Genomic DNA, 20,090 nt, shown 5'->3' with positions numbered 1-20,090 from the left:
GATGAAATGACAAAATAAACCATGAATCAAAGAAAGCAAGTTATCATCTAGAGTGAAATATTGTTTACCAAAATAAGATAAAATATGTACTTTAAAATAATATTAATCTATAATAGCAATTTTACATTATTTGAGCCAATATATAGCAGTTGTTATTACAGAATATTTACCTCTCTCCTGCTATATAGAAAATCTCTAATTAATCCTCGAGATCTGTATGTTATTTTCAAATAGGATGCCTAAGATGTCAAACTCTGAGGCACAAAATGTTTTGAGGTATTGTAGAAAGAGAATGCAGACCTGGGTTTAAATTATAAATCTATGGATATTGGTGGCCTGAGTAGTCCTAAGCAAATCACTTAAGCACACTCAATATTTTTTTTTCCTTTTTTTAAATTGATGAACTTTATTTTCAGAGCAGTTTTAGGTTCACAGCAAAATTGAGCAGAAAGTACAAAGATTTCTCCTATACCCCCTGTCCTCACCCACTCATAGCCTTCCTCAGTATTGACATGCCATACCAAAATGTTACATTTATTATAATCAATGTACCTACACTGACCCATCATTACGACACCAAAGTCCAATGTTTACATTAGGGTTCACTCTTACACATCAAGTAGTTTTATCTCTAAAACAAAGAACATGAAATTTATCAAACAGATTGTTTTAATAATGACAGTGTATATGAAATGTCGGCCTCCAAGTAATTATATAATACATCATAACAATGAGGGTGATAAATTATTATTTGATCAAGGAAATACATATAGTGTATCTCAGCAAGTTTCCAACTCAGAAGTCTTAATTATATATTGAATACACATGCTAATATTAGGCTATTATGGCAACTCTGACAACTGAGTTATCATCTCACATATATTCTCAGGCCATGGGATCCAAGATTTCAAGCAAAATAAACACATTTCAGGACAGTGGGTCTGTATTTTCAAAAACATATTTAAACAGCAAAGGAACCCAGACTGAAGTCATGGCAAAACTGATATAGCAACTTCGATATTGTATTTGAAGTTAAATTATAATACTTATAAATTAGAGAGAAGAGAGGCAGTGTCACGAACCTCAGTTGGGGTAAAATCCAAAATAGTTAAAACGAGACACTGGAAAATCCTGAGCCACAGGAAAAGCCCCTTCACTAATTTACCTTAATTTTAAGGTAGCACAAGTTTAGATCAATTTGCAAGGAATAGAAGGAATTAAGATTGAGTTTTAGTTTGATGTGTGTGAGAAAGGCTACACTCTGAAGCAGTTTTATTGGGATGAAAGGGACTAAGTAGTTAGTAAGTTTTGACAAAGAACAAATGCAGATCTGGAAGGCCTTAAACAAACCAAACTAAGTAGATGGCTTGGCTCAGGAGTGGTGAGGAATCCAGGGTCAGTGATGCATAAGACCTTGTTTTGGCATAGTTTTTCATAATTTTCTCTCATGCATAATTGTTTAATTTAAATCACACAACTATTATGTTGTAAAACATTTACAAAGACTGTTGCAATCATTTCAATTTTTTTAGATGAAGAAAAATAATTCTTGTTCAAGTTATATGATCTTTCCCAGTAACACAGCTGATAAATGGTAGAATTGGGATTACAAAGAAATTGCCCTTTTGTATTAACAACAATGATGGTTGTATTTTTTTGTTTATCCCATGTTTTTTAGCATTGATGTTTTTCACAATAATTCAATAAAGTTGGCAAGCATTGAAGAGTTCTTATAAATTGCTAGGACAGCCCATATTTCAATAAAATATTTGTTAAAAAATATACCACCAAGCCTGCCCTACAAGAGCTCCTGAAGGAAGCACTAAACATGGAAAGGAAAAACCGGTACCAGCCACTGCAAAAACATGCCAAATTGTAAAGACCATCGATGCTAGGAAGAAACTGCATCAACTAATGAGCAAAATAACCAGCTAACATCATAATGACAGGATCAAATTCACACATAACAATATTAACCTTAAATTTAAATGGGCTAAATGCTCCAATTAAAAGACACAGACTGGCAAATTGGATAAAGAGTCAAGACCTATCAGTGTGCTGTATTCAGGAAACCCATCTCATGTGCAGAGACACACATAGGCTCAAAATAAAGGGATGGAGGAAGATCTACCAAGCAAATGGAAAACAAAACAAGGCAGGGGTTGCAATCCTAGTCTCTGATAAAACAGACTTTAAACCAACAAAGATCAAAAGAGACAAAGAAGACCATTACATAATGGTAAAGGGATCAATTCAACAAGAAGAGCTAAGTATCCTAAATATATATGCACCCAATACAGGAGCACCCAGATTCATAAAGCAAGTCCTTAGAGACCTACAAAGAGACTTGGACTCCCACACAATAATAATGGGAGACTTTAACACCCCACTGTCAACATTAGACAGATCAACGAAACAGAAAGTTAACAAGGATATCCAGGAATTGACTTCAGCTCTGCACTAAGCGGACCTAATAGGCATCTACAGAAATCTTCACCCCAAATCAACAGAATATACATTCTTCTCAGCACCACACCGCACTTACTCCAAAATTGGCCACATAGTTGGAATTAAAGCACTCCTCAGCAAATGTAAAAGAACAGAAATTATAACAAACTGTCTCTCAGACCACAATGCAATCGAACTAGAACTCAGGATTAAGAAACTCACTCAAAACCGCTCAACTACATGGAAACTGAACAACCTGCTCCTGAATGATTACTGGGTACATAATGAAATGAAGGCAGAAACACGGATGAGAAAGCAGGAAAGATCTAAAATTGACACCCTAACATCACAATTAAAAGACCTAGAGAAGCAAGAGCAAACACATTCAAAAGCTAGCAGAAGGCAAGAAATAACTAAGATCAGAGCAGAACTGAAGGAAATAGAGACACAAAAAACCCTTCAAAAAATCAATGAATCCAGGAGGTGGTTTTTTGAAAAGATCAACAAAATTGATAGACCACTACCAAGACTAATTAAAGAAGAAAAGAGAGAAGAATCAAATAGATGCAATAAAAATGATAAAGGAGATATCACCACCGATCCCACAGAAATACAAACTACCATCAGAGAATACTATAAACACCTCTATGCAAATAAACTAGAAAATCTAGAAGAAATGGATAAATTCCTCGACACGTGCACCCTCCCAAGACTAAACCAGGAAGAAGTTGAATCTCTGAATAGACCAATAACAGGCTCTGAAATTGAGGCAATAATTAATAGCTTACCCACCAAAAAAAGTCCAGGACCAGACGGATTCACAGCCGAATTCTACCAGAGGTACAAGGAGGAGCTGGTACCATTCCTTCTGAAACTATTCCAGTCAATAGAAAAAGAGGGACTCCTCCCTAACTCGTTTCATGAGGCCAGCATCATCCTGATACCAAAGCCTGGCAGAGACACAACCAAAAGAGAGAATTTTAGACCAATATCCCTGATGAACGTTGTTGCAAAAACCCTCAATAAAATACTGGCAAACCGAATCCAGCAGCACATCAAAAAGCTTATCCACCATGATCAGGTGGGCTTCATCCCTGGGATGCAAGGCTGGTTCAACATACGCAAATCAATAAATGTAATCCAGCATATAAACAGAACCAAAGACAAAAACCACATGATTATCTCAATAGATGCAGAAAAGGCCTTTGACAAAATTCAACAGCTATTCATGCTGAAAACTCTCAATAAATTAGGTATTGATGGGACGTATCTAAGAACAATAAGAGCTATTTATGACAAACTCACAGCCAATGTCATACTGAATGGGCAAAAACTGGAACCATTCCCTTTGAAAACCGGCACAAGACAGGGATGCCCTCTCTCACCGCTCCTATTCAACATAGTGTTGGAAGTTCTGGCCAGAGCAATCAGGCAGGAGAAGAAAATAAAGGGTATTCAATTAGGAAAAGAAGAAGTCAAATTGTCCTTGTCTGTAGATGACATGATTGTATATCTAGAAAACCCCCTTGTCTCAGCCCAAAATCTCCTTAAGCTGATAGGCAACTTCAGAAAAGTCTCAAGATACAAAATCAATGTGCAAAAATCACAAGCATTCTTATATACCAATAACAGACAAACAGCCAAATCATAAGTGAACTCCCATTCACAATTGCTTCGAAGAGAATAAAATGCCTAGGAATCCAACTTACAAGGGATGTGAAGGACCTCTTCAAGGACAACTACAAACCACTGCTCAACGAAATAAAAGAGGACACAAACAAATGAAAGAACATTCCATGCTAATGGACAGTAAGAATCAATATCGTGAAAATGGCCACACTGCCCAAGGTAATTTATAGATTCAATGCCATCCCCATCAAGTGACCAATGACTTTCTTCACAGAATTGGAAAAAACTACTTTAAAGTTCATAGGGAACCAAAAGAGAGCCCATACTGCCAAGTCAATCCTAAGCCAAAAGAACAAAGCTGGAGGCATCACACTACCTGACTTCAAACTATACTACAAGGCTACAGTAACCAAAACAGCATGGTACTGGTACCAAAACAGAGATATAGACCAATGAAACAGAACAGAGCCCTCAGAAATAATACCACACATCTACAACTATCTGATCTGTGACAAACCTGACAAAAACAAGAAATGGGGAAAGGATTCCCTATTTAACAAATGGTGCTGGGAAAACTGGCTAGCCATATGCAGAAAGCTGAAACTGGATCCCTTCCTTACACCTTATACAAAAATTAATTCAAGATGGATTAAAGACTTAAATGTTAGACCTGAAATCATAAAAACCCTAGAAGAAAACCTAGGCAATACCATTCAGGACATACACATGGGCAAAGACTTTATATCTAAAACACCAAAAGCAATGGCAACAAAAGCCAAAATTGACAAATGAGATCTAATTAAACTAAAGAGCTTCTGCACAGCAAAAGAAACTACCATGATAGCGAACAGGCAACCTACAGAATGGGAGAAAATTTTTGCAATCTACTCATCTGACAAAGGGCCAATAACCAGAATCTACAATGAACTCAAACAAACTTACAAAAAAAAAAAAAAAAAAACAGCCCCATCAGCAAGTGGGCGAAGGATATGAACAAACACTTTTCAAAAGAAGACATTTATGCAGCCAACAGACACATGAAAAAATGCTCATCATCACTGGCCATCAGAGAAATGCAAATCAAAACCACAATGAGATACCATCTCACACCAGTTAGAATGGCCATCATTCAAAAGTCAGGAAACAACAGGTGCTGGAGAGGATGTGGAGAAATAGGAACACTTTTACACTGTTGGTGGGACTGTAAACTAGTTCAACCATTGTGGAAGACAGTGTGGTGATTCCTCAGGGATCTAGAACTAGAAATACCATTTGACCCAGCCATCCCATTACTGGGTATATACCCAAAGGATTATAAATCATGCTGCTATAAAGACACATGCACATGTATGTTTATTGCGGCACTACTCACAATAGCAAAGACTTGGAACCAACCCATATGTCCAATAATGATAGGCTGGATTAAGCAAATGTGGCACATATACACCATGGAATACTATGCAGCCATAAAAAATGATGAGTTCATGTCCTTTGTAGGGGCATGGATGAAACTGGAAACCATTATTCTCAGCAAACTGTCACAAGGACAAAAAGACAAACTCTGCATGTTCTCACTCATAGGTGGGAATGAACAATGAGAACACTTGGACACAGGGACACAGGAAGGGGAACATCACACTCCGGGGCCTGTTGTGGGGTGGGGGGAGGGGGAAGGGGTAGCATTAGGAAATATACGTAATGTAAACGATGAGTTATTGGGTGCAGCACACCAACATGGCACATGTATACATATGTAACAAACCTGCACGTTGTGCACATGTACCCTAGAACTTAAAGTATAATAAAAACAAATATATATATATATATATAAAAAAGTTATGTAGGCTCAAACCTTTGTTAGCATATCTAAATATTAAAGTTTCTAAACAGACCTAAATACACCTAGTTTCTGCCTCGATTTTATAATGAGACCAATATACAATTTTTATAATAGATATATTTTTTAAAAGAATAGATTATATTGCATTCTTAATTTTATGTAACTTTTAGAAGACTGCAGGTTACAACTACAATACAAAATTAGTGCCAAAACAATATCAATGCAATGCAATACAATGGAAAGCCTAGAGCATAAATAAAATAAGCAGGATTTTAAAATAAAACACTCCTCAAGAGTATGTCTTTCTTATTAAATGCTATGTATAAAATGTTACTAAAATAATCAGTGGGAAAAACATAATGATAGTCTCCTTATCATATAGATATTCTTATGCCAGCAGTACTTGGATAATAGAGGATACAGAGCATTTAGATTGGGGTGTGTATGTGTGTGTGTATGTGTGTGTGTGTGTCTGTGTATATGTTTTACTTTGTGTTCTGATATCTAGAGAAATGCAAAATTGTCTCAATTAACTAATTAAAAATCAAAAGTGATATAGTCAGTTTCTTCCAAAATGTCTTCAAAGATATAATATTGGAAAATTCGTTCTAAATTTTCAAAATTGAAAAAAAATTATGTGCAGTCCTTTCCATAATGAGTTTCTTTTCTGAGGTCTGTATGGTCTTTTGCTTCTATTTTATGGTTTCAAAATTTAATCACACATTGACTCGCTGGAAACACACAAGTGGTTATCTTGGAAATGAGACCGAATATATTTGGTTTTGTTTTTGAAACAAGAAGCTGACTCTCGGTAATCTCCACTGCTGTTATTTAGGCCGGGCATGGGCATCTGTGGTGTGTTGGGCACTCAATCATTTTCAATTAAATGTTCCAATGTCTTGTGAAAGTCCCATAAGAGCTTGCAGAACCACGATTATAGATCCACAGAGGAAATGTACTTCTTGAACATTTCCAGGTAAGCAGTTTTCTTGCAACAAAAAGCCAATTATTTTGAGGGATTATGTAAATGTTCACTGGAAAACCCTACACCAAACATGTCTCAATACATTTAAGACACCATGTTGGAATGGTGCTGTCATACACGTTTAGTAGATTTTCAGACATGCACTCTTTTGCTCATAGATTTAAAATTTGTATTTTTAAAAATAGATTAATTTTTGAGGTTACATTTAAGCATTTTACTCTTTAAAGTTTGGAAACATTGCATATGTGTTTATATAGCAAATTCGACAACATAGTAATTGTAGAAAGTTTGCAGAAAAATAATCACTCAACATTTTAAAAATTGAAATACTATAATTATGTATGTATTTTTAAAAGTTAGTTTATTGCTCTAAGGCTATTCAATAAGATTTGCTTTTTCTTTTTGCATTTTTTTCATAACATGTGTCATAAATTTGGAACTAATATCCCTCTAGTAGTCACCAGTACAACTTACTGAGAAATGATTATTGTCCACCTATTATACCAGCTGTTAAATATCTTGACTATCATTTCTGCATAAATGTACAAAGGAAATAAAATGTGAAAAATAGATTTAATTCAGAATCACTTTAGAGATGTGCTATTATTTTAATTAATAATGAAACTTGAAAAATTCTTATTCCTTAGCCACTTACTCAAAAAAAATACATCCTAAAAGAAATTTTCTTACATTACACATCTTTTTTACACATGATTTTACAATACGTGTGTAACCTCAATCCAGGCATACAAAACTCAAACATATAGAAGCTTCTACATTTCAAAGCTAAATAAAATAAAATAAAATATAAAATAAACAGCAAAGAGTGCCAGTGTTTAGAAGTATAGAAAATATGAACATTTACAAAAACCTCCAGTTTGAATAGGCAGTTTTTCTCAGTGATTGAGGAGAGCTCTAAAGCCCAAGTCTTGCAAATGCAGAGTACCAGAAGTGCTTCAAGGAAAAGAGAAAGGAAAGTAGAAGATAAGACTTTAAAAAGACGGGGAATAGAGCAGCACCTATGATAACGTGGGGCCAGGAGATGTCATGGAAATGTGAGGCATGGTGGACTTAAGCACCATCACTCAAAATTGCAAGGACGAAGATAGTGATGCAACCATGTAGAAGCAACAGTGAAAATACAACAGCATTGAAGCTCAGGGACAAGAGAACTCCTGGGATACAGCACTCTCACTGTGGGTCACTAATGCAGTGTTTTTCAAATTGCAACTTGTGACTCTTTAATGAGTTATAAAATCAATTTATATGACTTTTTTTATAAAAAGAAAATAATAGAATAGAAAAGGAAAATGTAGAAAAGAAGAAATAGTAAAGAAAATGTCACAGAATGTAAGAGAGAGCATGCTATTATTTCTTGTATATATGTGTTTACATATAATGTATGGTAGTCAAATATATATGTTATTGTATGTCACACCTTAAGGGGTTTGAAAATTGTTGCAATAAGCCTATCAGCTTGAGAAAGCTGGGTATTGCAGAAATTTAGGGAAAAAAACATGTTAAGTCTTAATTCAGTTCCTATGAAACAACACTATGTAAAAATGTGCGTTCAAACTAAAGATATCTTAGCTCTAGGAAACAAAGTTGAGTGTCACCAAAACTCCTCTGGTTAATAACAGAGAAGTTTGATCCTTTGAGAATGATTACATCTAAACGATTTAAAAAATGCCTTCAAAACTTTAAATTTTAAGTTTCAATTATCTTCAAGCTTTACTTATTCAGAGCATTTAATTTTTCAGCTATCAGATAAATGCTGTGGACTTTACTATTACTTTCTGAAGATCACTGGTTTTGATATTAGAAATAAAACAAATCATGAAGCAGAAGCAGTAGTATAATGGGAACACAGTGTTTAATATCAATATTAGATCTTATAAGGTTAATGAGCACTATTTTATAGTAAAGGAAGTAATGGGTTGTAAAGTTACTCTTATATAAAAAATAGGACCCCATCATTCCAAAATGTCCTTGAATTAAATGGTTTACAGGCTTCTGATTGATTAGGATGCTTATAGAAACATTTTATATTGTATCACATTGTTCTTATGATGTACACAGGTTGATAAAATGGAAGATTCTGAGAAATGCACACTCATAATTTTTTCATTATGAAAACATGAAAATATTGAAAAGAGTTCTTTGGTCAAAATTTTTAATAGTCAATAATTTTCAAATAAGTTGAAAACTTTTCTGAAGAATGATTATTGTTAAATATAAAGATTTTATGTGGAATGTACATATACACAGTAGATGAGAGAATGAATGCTTATTCAAGATATTTTGATCTTTTAATCAGGAATTAATATTCCATGTTTACCAAAGAAAAGAAATGTTAAGTGTAGATTAGGCATGGGTAATTGTTTTGCTTCAGCAGAAAGTCCTTAAGAGATTAGCTTAAGCATTTGTCACAATCTTGAATATTTTTCTTTCAATGCAAAAATCTGTCACTCCTTCATGATCATAGCAATCTTATCTTTTCTACGGATAATCTTTTATTTCTTGTGCCATAAATTGGCTGGAATTATACAGTTTGTAGTGTGATGTGACTGCTTTGTTTTTTAAAACGGTTAAAATAATCATCAATGAACACTACCTTATTGGTAAAAAGTAGTTCAGGATTTTACAGGCACTTTAAAAATGCCATTATTTTCAAGTCTTCTAAAGAGCACTTACCTCTTTCTTGCATAGGTTATTTCCTGTTTCAACTACAAGCTTCTAAGCTTGGAGGCAAGAAGTGCATTAAAAAATCAGAATCAAGTAGCACATGCTGACATTAATCAGAATAGAAGTCCATTTTTTATTTGCTATCAAAGTCTAAAATCTACTGGTGAAATTAATATGCATGTTATTTTCCCCTGTAAAGCTAACCGATAATGTAATGAGACTCCTCCCACTTGACACTATACTAGTGTCATAATTGATTTTAAAAACTTGTATAAGTAGGTAAACTTAGAATCAGCATTTCAATTTACAGTTTAAGGGAGTAAGTAGGCTTGAGTTTTCCACTTCAAACTTCATTTATTACTGCATGAAAATGTCCTTGACCCTGTCAGACAGAAGTACTGATAGTGATGTTTGAGTAGAAACTTTCGTTGCTGAGACTTGTAACAAGAGTCTTTGGGATTCTGAAAGTATAAATAGAAGAAAAAAAGTCTATTGCTTTTCATAAAATCAATTGTGCAGATATGGGCAATGCCACCTCAATACTGCGCAAACTGTAACCCATGATAATTGTGAGGATGAAATAAGAAACCGAAGAACATACCCAGAAATATTTAAAACAGAAGAGTAGAGGCCAAGGAGAAGAAAAGCTAAGGAACCACCTTGTTCTTTCTCACACACAAATACACAAAGACACATTAAATTAATCAATGCAAGTAACTGCAATAGGTGAAAAAACACAGTGGGAAATCTATAATTTAAAAGATAAGTTGTTTAAGAATTTACTTCGTCTGGTCATTTATTCAATCCTCTCCTTCCTTTTTCTCTGTACATTTATGCTTCTGTTTCAGTACCAAATATCTGAAATGTTAAAACAAATCCAATTTAACAAATGAGAGTACTAACTATATTAAGATACAAAGTTTTTCAAAAATATCTATTTTCAATATTATGTTAACCAGCTTTGGGATGGAGAAATGTGTATGTCTAATCACATATTCTTAGTGACATTAATGATAATACATTATGCATATTTCAACAGATTGGAAAACCACGACAACAAAAAACCTCCAAGATACAGTAATGAAATTTAGTTTGGCTTTAAAATTGCCTTTGTCCTTGCTCTTCATGTGCACACTTGCATGATGACTTCAAGGACAATATTTAGTAAAACAAACATCATTTACCTTCTCCTCCTTTTTCTTTAGCTTGCTTTGATGTTGTGCTAAAGGCACAGAGAAGATGGAAAAGTTGGGTTCATTAGGGCTGGGAATTAACTAGATAATAATGGATGGAGAAAGGGAAAAAACAAAACAAATCTGATTGACTGGATCATAAGACTGGCTAAGGAGGGAAGTGAAGGGGAGGGGGCATTAAAGAATAAAGTTAAGATTGGAGGTTTTGATGATATATAAGAGAGTAATGAACTGAACAAATAGAAGTTTGTAATTAGAAAAATAATGAGACTTTTATGGAAGTAACAATGATGACAATGTGAAGTGTGTCATCATGGCGGAGGTGGAACTAACAAAATAATTATTGGACAGGAGAAAATCAGAGAACTGAGAAGTCAAGGTATTAGTGGGATTATAAAGATAAACATTCAGGACAATAAATTTTGAAATAATTTTTTTCTTGCTCCTATGACACTAATCTCTTGATTTTTTTTCTTAGAATTCTTAGACTGTATTGCCTTTTCTTATTTTCTAAGTAAGTGTATTCTAAGATGTTCAATGATGTGCTCTTTTGTTTTCTTTCTTTAGCCTGGAAACATGGTTGGCACCCATCTCTGTAAAAATTCCAGTTCTGCCCTCTTCCCTGATGTCTAATTATTTATTTATTTAACTGCTGGATCAAGATGTATTTCTTGGTTTTCTTGTAACACTTGAATTCAGCATGTTCAAAATGGAAATCATCAGATTTTCCCTCTTGGGTTTATTTCAGTCTCTTTTTCTTCTCCTTTTTGTTTAATTGGTTCGTTGGTTAGTCTTTAAATTGTTGTTTATCTTTTTGGCACTATGATTGCACCTGTTGTACAGACTAGACGCTGTGAAGAGAGTTTCTTTTATCTCTTCCTTAACACCATACACTGCCTAGCTTCAGAAAAGTTGTATTTACTTTTTCAGGGCTCTTTTATTGCTTGTTATGTGATTTCCTTTATTATTTGTCTCCCTTATGTAGGAATTGTTTTCTGTCTTAAGAACTGTATATATGGCCTCTTTATTGGATTTTCCCCAGATGTTTCACATTAATTTTCTTAAAGGAAACTGATCAGGATTACTCACATCTCAAAAATCAAAATAAGATAATTTCATTTTTAAAGAAAGTCTAGATTCTTCAGCTGGCACTCCAGGCCCTCTTTCTTACTTTAAATGTACAGATGTTTCCCCCACACCTGTACCCCAAACTTTTCTATTTCTTTGCTTTTGTTCATGTTGCTCCCGTTTATGACCAAAACTTTCCTTCCTACATTTCATTCTCTCTTCTGTATTGGTGTAACCATCAGTTTTCTGGTCTTATACTAAAATAATACTTTTTCATGTTCTGCTTTTCATCCTATAGACTTTCTCCTGGACTAAGCTACTTATAAGCATACTTGTTCCTGATTCTTCATACACGACTTATAGTTTGCCTTTTGCTTCCATTACTCCCAACTCAGTTATCATGTTAAGTGCTTTCAACCTCACCTTTTCTTAATTTGTAATTTTTTGCCAATAGCAATTTTAGTTGGTAACCCTATTCTCATTTCTTTCCTGGCATTCCCAATATTTAAATTAATCTTTCCAACATTATGGCCTCTTGAGGGCAAGCATTCTACCCTGGGCTCAGACTCCTATTGAGTCGGTGTATTCTATTTCTACTTGTCAAAATTCTGCTATAATTAAACACCATAATCAAGAGTTTCATTTTTCATAAAGCCTATTATAATGTCCCTAATGTAGGTGACGAATCTTTCTGATGTTTTATAACTCATTTATGCCACTTACTGTATGCTACCAAATATTATGGTTGATGACATATATCTTATAGAAACCACTAGAATATAATACCACAGAGCAGATATTTATTTTAGTTTTTTATACCCCTCACAATCCCTGGTTCAAAACCTTGCACAGATTTGTTTATAGATAATTATTTGATAATTTCATGCATTTATCAAGTACCTATTAAAGAACATACAGCCATTTTTAACTAACAAAAAAGAAAATTCATTTCTCTCTTATCTGTCTTAAGATATAAGTGTAGAATAGGACGTTTTCTGTTAATTAAACCTGTGGAAATACATTGAAGACTACTCTACAATAAATAGTTCTGAAGTTTTGTTTTTTCTCATGCATGTATGTATAAAGACTATTAGGCATATAGATGTTTCATTTATTATATTTTTAAAAAAGCCCAAATTTTAATAAGTAAAACACTCAAATTTAAGCTTGCTTATTCTAAAATTTATTTGATATTTAAAGAATTGCTCCCATGAAAGTATGAAATCAATACCAAGAATAAAAGAAAATCTAATTTCATTACAACTAAATTGCACAAAAATGAAATCTGAGGAGAAAACACAGCTTGATGTACACTGCAATGACCTAAAGCAATAATTTTTCAATAATTAATATGACTTTACATATATGTGGAATGCTATTTATAAATTATGTTTAGAAATATTTACTTGATCTTCAATAACAAAAAACCCTTAGTGTAGTTTTTAAATTTGTAATGATCACTGCAATGAATAGACCCACAAGTAGTCCTTTTGTATTTCTTGCTGTTTTTCAACTACATCCTTAACTTCTGACAGAAAGTTATTAAAAATTATATTTTTAATCAGCTTCACAATTTTCAGAATACTGCTCTTTTAGATTGCTTTGTATTTACATTTTAAATTTTTAAAAAAGCTACCAACCAACCCCAGCTTCTAATATTTCTCCTCTTCTCCTTTTTTCTTCCTCCTCAATTATTTAGCAGTGTTTGGGCTTCGTTTAGAGATGTAATCTCAGTCTACCCAAAGGGGAAATGCCTAGGCTAAAGTTTGTTCAGGATTCTTTTTTCCTGAGCTCAATAAAACTTTAAATCTTTTACTTGAACAATTTTCAAATCCACTTGTCAATTAATTTACGTTTACTTATCCCTCCCTTTCTCTAAAAATATGATAACATAAACATTGGGCGTATTATGCATAGACTCTTACTATAATTTCTTAATCAAAAAGTCTTTGCTTAAAGCAGAAAAAGGATCAAGATGTTTTTGTAACTCCTACCACCTTATTTCACTTTCCAGTGAAAATATCACAGGAAATAGAGAGGGATTAAGTTTTTAAAAATCTCCCTGGTTTTAAAACTTTAATAATATTTACTGCCCATCTGTGGAATTTCTAAACTGAAATAAAGCCAGTAGGCATCTTCCTATGGTGACATGGTACATAAGGCATAAAGTTACTGACTATATGATTCTGCTTTGTCTTAAAGGAAGTATAAGATATAAATATTTGAAATTTTTGTTCATTTTCCTTTAAGATAGAACAAGATGTTTTCTTGAACGTGACTTTTTTTTTTTTTTCAAATAGGAAAGGTGACCTTTTTTTCATCTAGGAAAAGTCAGTTTAATTTTCATAGGATTAATTTTAGTGTTAGACCCCAACATATCCTGTCCTTATGAAAAAAAGGCAGCACAAATCCCAAGTGGGATGTCAGTGTTTGGAAAAAGGAGAGACTGGAGAATTTCAAATTTTGCATAGTGTTTAACTCCCGCCCCTTTCTACACCAGGAAGATTCTTTTCCTAGGAGACCTACGTGATGGGACTCACTTCTCCATTACTGAACTTCTTGTCCTTTATTCCTGTTAGGAAGCACGAACCTGAAAGAGGGGATGTGAACGATTAAGGCAAAGAAAGTTTTCATTCTCTGTACCTAGGGAGTGAATAATCCCATAGTTTCTAATCACAGAAAAGATTAGAAGCACTGTTGCTATGGTATAACTGCACAGCATAAATGCCCCAAATACAAATTAAAGAATTTCACTGAAAATTAGTAATCGGGTTTGTATCTGGTTCAAAATATTAAATAAAAATCAGCATCTGAGAGACTTGTGGCAATACCTTTCAACGGTAATTTATAAATTAGGAATTGTGCAACATACAGGTAATCTCTTATTAGATATGTAGAAAACAAAACACCGAGTTAATAGGTTTTCTAAAAAAAATCCGTTCGGATTAAAAACAACTTCTTCAATGAATGCCTCAGGATATTTGACAATAAATGTATAAACATATTTTGTTTCTCTTTTTACTTTTAACTTTTCTGCTGCTCTAGGAAGAAACTGCTGAAAAAATATCTTTAGATATAAGGAAAAATAAACATCTTTATAGTTTTATAGAATTGATAGAAACAAAGTCAAAATTTTATCTCAAACATAAGTTTTCCAACTTTTTAATTATTTGGGCTGGTTAAAGAGAAATGTTCTGGATGGACTAAGTGTTCTCATGTAGAGTGGCGTAATGTTATCATCTCACATCTGATGCTGTTTTCACTGTCCTGTTACTCCTGGTGTCTAGCTCCTACTCTTTTTTCAGGCTTATCACATAGAAACTGTAGACTGGAACCACTTTTAAATGATCTCTTTGGATGCCTGAACAGCAGGGAAGATTGTTCTTCATTTGTAGCAAGAAACTCAATCATTTCTGGGTTCCAATTAGAGAAAGCCTAGGGGGCCCTCTTTATTAAGATAAAACATAAATTGTATCAAGACTTGCTAAACCACTTAATATTTTTATGGTGATATTAAGAAGCTTGAACATTTTAAATACTAATTGGGAATATGTGTAGGCTATTTTTAATCTATGCAGAAACTCTAACCTCTATTTCATTAAATTTGCATCTTATGGTGCTATTTTGCCACCTTGAAGATTTACCACAGAGACTAGGATTAAAAATTTTTGAAGGATTTAGATCAGTGTCAGCAAAGACTTACACAACTACATTCTCCTGTTAACCAGTTTTGTAGATGCTGTTGTTATTTCCTTTAAGGAATTTTTTTTTGAAAAAATTTGTTTTAAAGTACAGATTGGCAACTTGAATACTTTATCTAGATCTTTAACTGCATTTCTATGTAGACAATTTAAAAAAACATCTGAATTTAACTACATATTTACAGAGCCATTTGCTTTAAGATAAGACAAAAAGCTTATAAACAGAACTAGGAAAAAATCATGACAGTTTAGATTTGGAGGGATAATTTTGAGTGTATGGAAGTGTATAAATACATGCATACAATTTTCTCTGTATGTTTAAAAGTTCAAACATCAAGAAAAGTTTGCCTCCTAAGATACTAAATTACTTCCTTTGAGTAGTACTATAAAGATGAATTTTCTAAACCCCAAAGTATCACCAGTACAACTGCTATTTTAATATGGGTCTTATGTAACTTTGTGGAAAGGACAAGATTTCTACATTGCTACAAATCATAGTTTTATTTTATCATTTTTTGCTGCTTCAAGAGATGTTAAGGATGTACATAGTACAAGACAATCCAGCCTGTTTTAAAATAAGAATTGGTAAGTTCAAATAGCAGTTAAAAGATTTAGGATAAATGAAGCAAGTTGAGAACTATTAATAATTTGGCTTTTATTAAGGATACCAGGGGAGTGATTTGTCTATCTAATTGAGTGATACATATTATTATATTTTTCCAATATTTTATATACCTAGTTTCTTCACTTGTTATCATATATTGCTCTTTCAGAATTTTCATGGATGTAGATCTGATAAAATCATCCTCCCTGTTTGTTTTTTATCTTCCTGAAGACAGAAAAAACAAACCGTTTACTACTTTTTACTTACACATTTACTACAACGCTTCATCTCTGACCACCAAAATGTGTGTTACCAACAATCAGTTTCCCCCACCAACAATCAGTTTTTCATGAGACACCAATTGGGTGTCATGTAATTCAATTCATGTGTACGTCAGACTGCAGACTGAGGTCTCAGTCCCACAGGATTGCCTCCCATTTCAGATGCCACTCACATGCACTAGGCTGTTACCTGTACTTCTGACCAACTGCCTACAAACCATGATTTCCGTGACTTCCTTCTTGGGTTTTGTTAATTTGGTAGGATACCTCACAGAACTCAGGGAAACACTTTGCTTATATTCACTCATTAATTATAAAGAATATTACACAAAACTATCAAAACCCTAGGAGAAAACCTAGGCAATGACATTCAGGACATAGGTATGGTCAAAGAGTTCATGATGAAAACGCCCAAAGCAATTGCAACAAAAGCCAAAATTGACAAATGAGATCTAATTAAACTAAAGAGCTTCTGCACAGCAAAAGAAACTATCATCAGAGTGAACAGGAAACCTACAGAATGGGAGAAAATTTTTGCAATCTACCCATCTGACAAAGGGCTAATATTTAGAATCTACAAGGAGTTTAAAGCAATTTACAAGATAAAAAACAACAACCCCATCAGAAAGTGGGCAAAGGATATGAACAGGCACTTCTCAAAAGGAGACATTTATGCAGCCAACAAACATACGAAAAAAAGTTCAACATCACTGGTCATTAGAGAAATGAAAATCAAAACCACAATGAGGTACCATCTCACACCAGTCAGAATGGTGATTATTAAAAAGTCAGGAAGCAATAGATGCTGGCAAGGCTGTGGAGAAATAGGAACACTTTTACACTGTTGGTGGGAATGCAAATTAGTTCAACCATTGTGGCAGGCAGCGTGGTGATTTCTCAAGGATCTAGGACCAGAAACACCATTTAACCCAGCAATCCCATTACTGGATATATACGTAAAGGAATATAAATCATTCTAATATAAAGACACAAATTCCTCAAGGATCTATAACCAGAAATACCTTTCGACCCAGCAAGCCCATTACTGGGTATATACCCAAAGGAATATAAATCATTCTAATGTAAAGACACATGCACACATACGTTTATTGCAGCACTATTTACAATAGCAAAGACTTGGAACCAATGCAAATGCCCATCATTGATAGACGGGATAAGGAAAATGTGGCACATATACACCGTGGAATACTATGCAGCCATAAAAAGGAATAAGATCATGTCCTTTGCAGGGATATGAATAAAGCTGGAAGCCATCATCCTCAGCAAACTAATACAGGAACGGAAAACCAAACACTCTATGTTCTCACTCATAAGTGGGAGTTGAACAGTGAGAACACGTGGACACAGGAAGGGGAACAACACAAACTGGAGCCTGTTGCAGGGTCGGGGGTGAGGGGAGGGAACCTAGATGATGGGTTGATGGATGCAGGAAACCACCATGGTAGAAGTATACCTACGTAACAAGCCTGCACGTTCTACACATGTTTCGTGGAACTTAAATTTAAAAAAAAATCTACATCTATCTGTATCTATCTATCTATCTATCTATCTATCTATCTATCTCTCTCTCTCTCTCTCTCTCTCTCTCTCACAAAGGCAACTGATGAACAGCAAGATGAGGAGATGGATAGGGCAAGGTGTGCGGGAAGAGGAGTGGAGCTTCCATGCCCTCTCCTGGCATGCCTCCATCTTGGACCTTCCACATGCTCTGCAATACAGAAGCTCTCCAAACCCTGTCCTTTTGGGTTTTATGGGGGCTTATTTAGATAGGCATAATTGGTTATATCACTGACCATTGATGATCATCTAACCTTCAGTCACCTCAGCTCCCTGGAGGTTGAAAGGAAAATGGGACTGAAAGTTCCAACCTGTAATTACCCAGTAAGCTGCCTAGGAGCCCACCAGAAACTTCTGATTAGAACATCTCATAGGAGCATCTCAGAGCAAAAGATTCTCTTATCACTCCCAAGGGACTTAGAAGCTCTGTGTCAGAATCTACTATCACTCAGGAAATTACAGTCATGCACCACATAACAACACTTTGATCAATGATGCACCACATATAGGATAGTGGTCCCAAACTATTATAATACTATATTTTTACTATACATTTTCCATGTCTATACACTCAAATACTTACCATTGTGTTACAATTTGTTCCACTATTCAGAGCAGTAACATGATGTACAAGTTTATAGCATAATCAGTAGGCTATAGAATATAGCCAAGGTGTGTCGTAAGCTATGCGATCTGGATTTGTGTAAATGTAGCCTATGGTGTTTATATAATGACAAAATCACTTAATGACACATTTCTCAGACTATATCCTCATAGTTAAGTGGCATATGACTATATAAAGGTCTTAGGAGTTTCTTGCCAGGAACTGGGGTCAAAGGCTAAATAAAACAAAAATTTCTGCTATCACCCCTATCTATCGGGGCTTCAGGAGGACTGTGTTAGGGGCTGGGGGAGAAGAGAAAATACGTATTTCTTATATTACAAGATCACACTCTCCAAATGTTTTCAGTACTTAAACACTTGATGATCAGTTCCTTTATCACAATGCCAATCTGCTTGTTTTGATATTGTTTACAATATTTGTTATTATTTTTCACAACTTTTATCCCGTTTACAAAATTTTGTTCCAATAGTATATATCCTTCCTCTTAGAAAGGATGCCATACTCATAGACGTCACTTACTCAATGCCTCTGTTCTAATTGTGTTCACAATAACATAAAATAAATTCAATACTTCTATCAAATTCAACAAAGCTTTTGAGAAAATGATTCCATGTGATAAAATTATGCTGAAATTAGAAAACTTTCCATACTAAGTCTAGAAAACTATTCATCATGTTAGAAAGCAGGAGGTAGTAGATGAAGCATCAACTATAGAGGAAGACCAGGGTTTGAATACTTCTCTCATCTATATTCTTATATGCAGTACATTTTAAAAACTGATATTCATCCAAGCGTTTTTTTGAAAATTACAGAAAATAAATGTAAATTACTTAGAATAACAACTAGCAGATGGTAATAGATATTATTAACAACTATTTCTTTATTTTATTTTATTATTATTATACTTTAAGTTTTAGGGTACATGTGCACAATGTGCAGGTTTGTTACATATGTATACATGTGCCATGTTGGTGTGCTGCACCCATTAACTCGTAATTTACATTAGGTATATCTCCTAATGCTATCCCTCCCCCCTGCCCCCACCCCACAATAGGCCCCAGTGTGTGATGTTCCCCTTCCTGTGTCCATGTGTTCTCATTGTTCAGTTCCCACCTATGAGTGAGAACATGCAGTGTTTGGTTTCTTGTCCTTGCGATAGTTTACTGAGAATGATGATTTCCAGCTTCATCCATGTCCCTACAAAGGACATGAACTCATCATTTTTTATGGCTGCATAGTATTCCATGGTGTATATGTGCCACATTTTCTTAATCCAGTCTATCGTTGTTGGACATTTAGGTTGGTTCCAAGTCTTTGCTATTGTGAATAGTGCCGCTATAAACATTTCTATCATTAATTATTACAAAAGGCTGAAATTTTTGAAGAGGGGAATCTATGGTTCATTTATCCTTTCTTTTCTAGAAGCATATTTTGAGATAGGGATCCTTTGCAG

The 20,090-nt window shown here is 34.3% G+C and overlaps 1 protein-coding gene across 4 annotated transcripts in view; it reads left to right on the top strand.

The window, feature by feature from the left end:
* The window catches only part of CADM2 (cell adhesion molecule 2), a 1,106,513-nt gene that overhangs the window by 979,726 nt on the left and 106,697 nt on the right, over positions 1–20,090 (top strand). The gene's annotated exons all lie outside the window — the stretch shown is intronic.

Source organism: Nomascus leucogenys, chromosome 21 (genome assembly GCF_006542625.1).
Source record: "Nomascus leucogenys isolate Asia chromosome 21, Asia_NLE_v1, whole genome shotgun sequence".
In the NCBI taxonomy this organism is placed as follows: domain Eukaryota; kingdom Metazoa; phylum Chordata; class Mammalia; order Primates; family Hylobatidae; genus Nomascus; species Nomascus leucogenys.
This window is presented reverse-complemented; position numbering and strand designations above follow the sequence as displayed.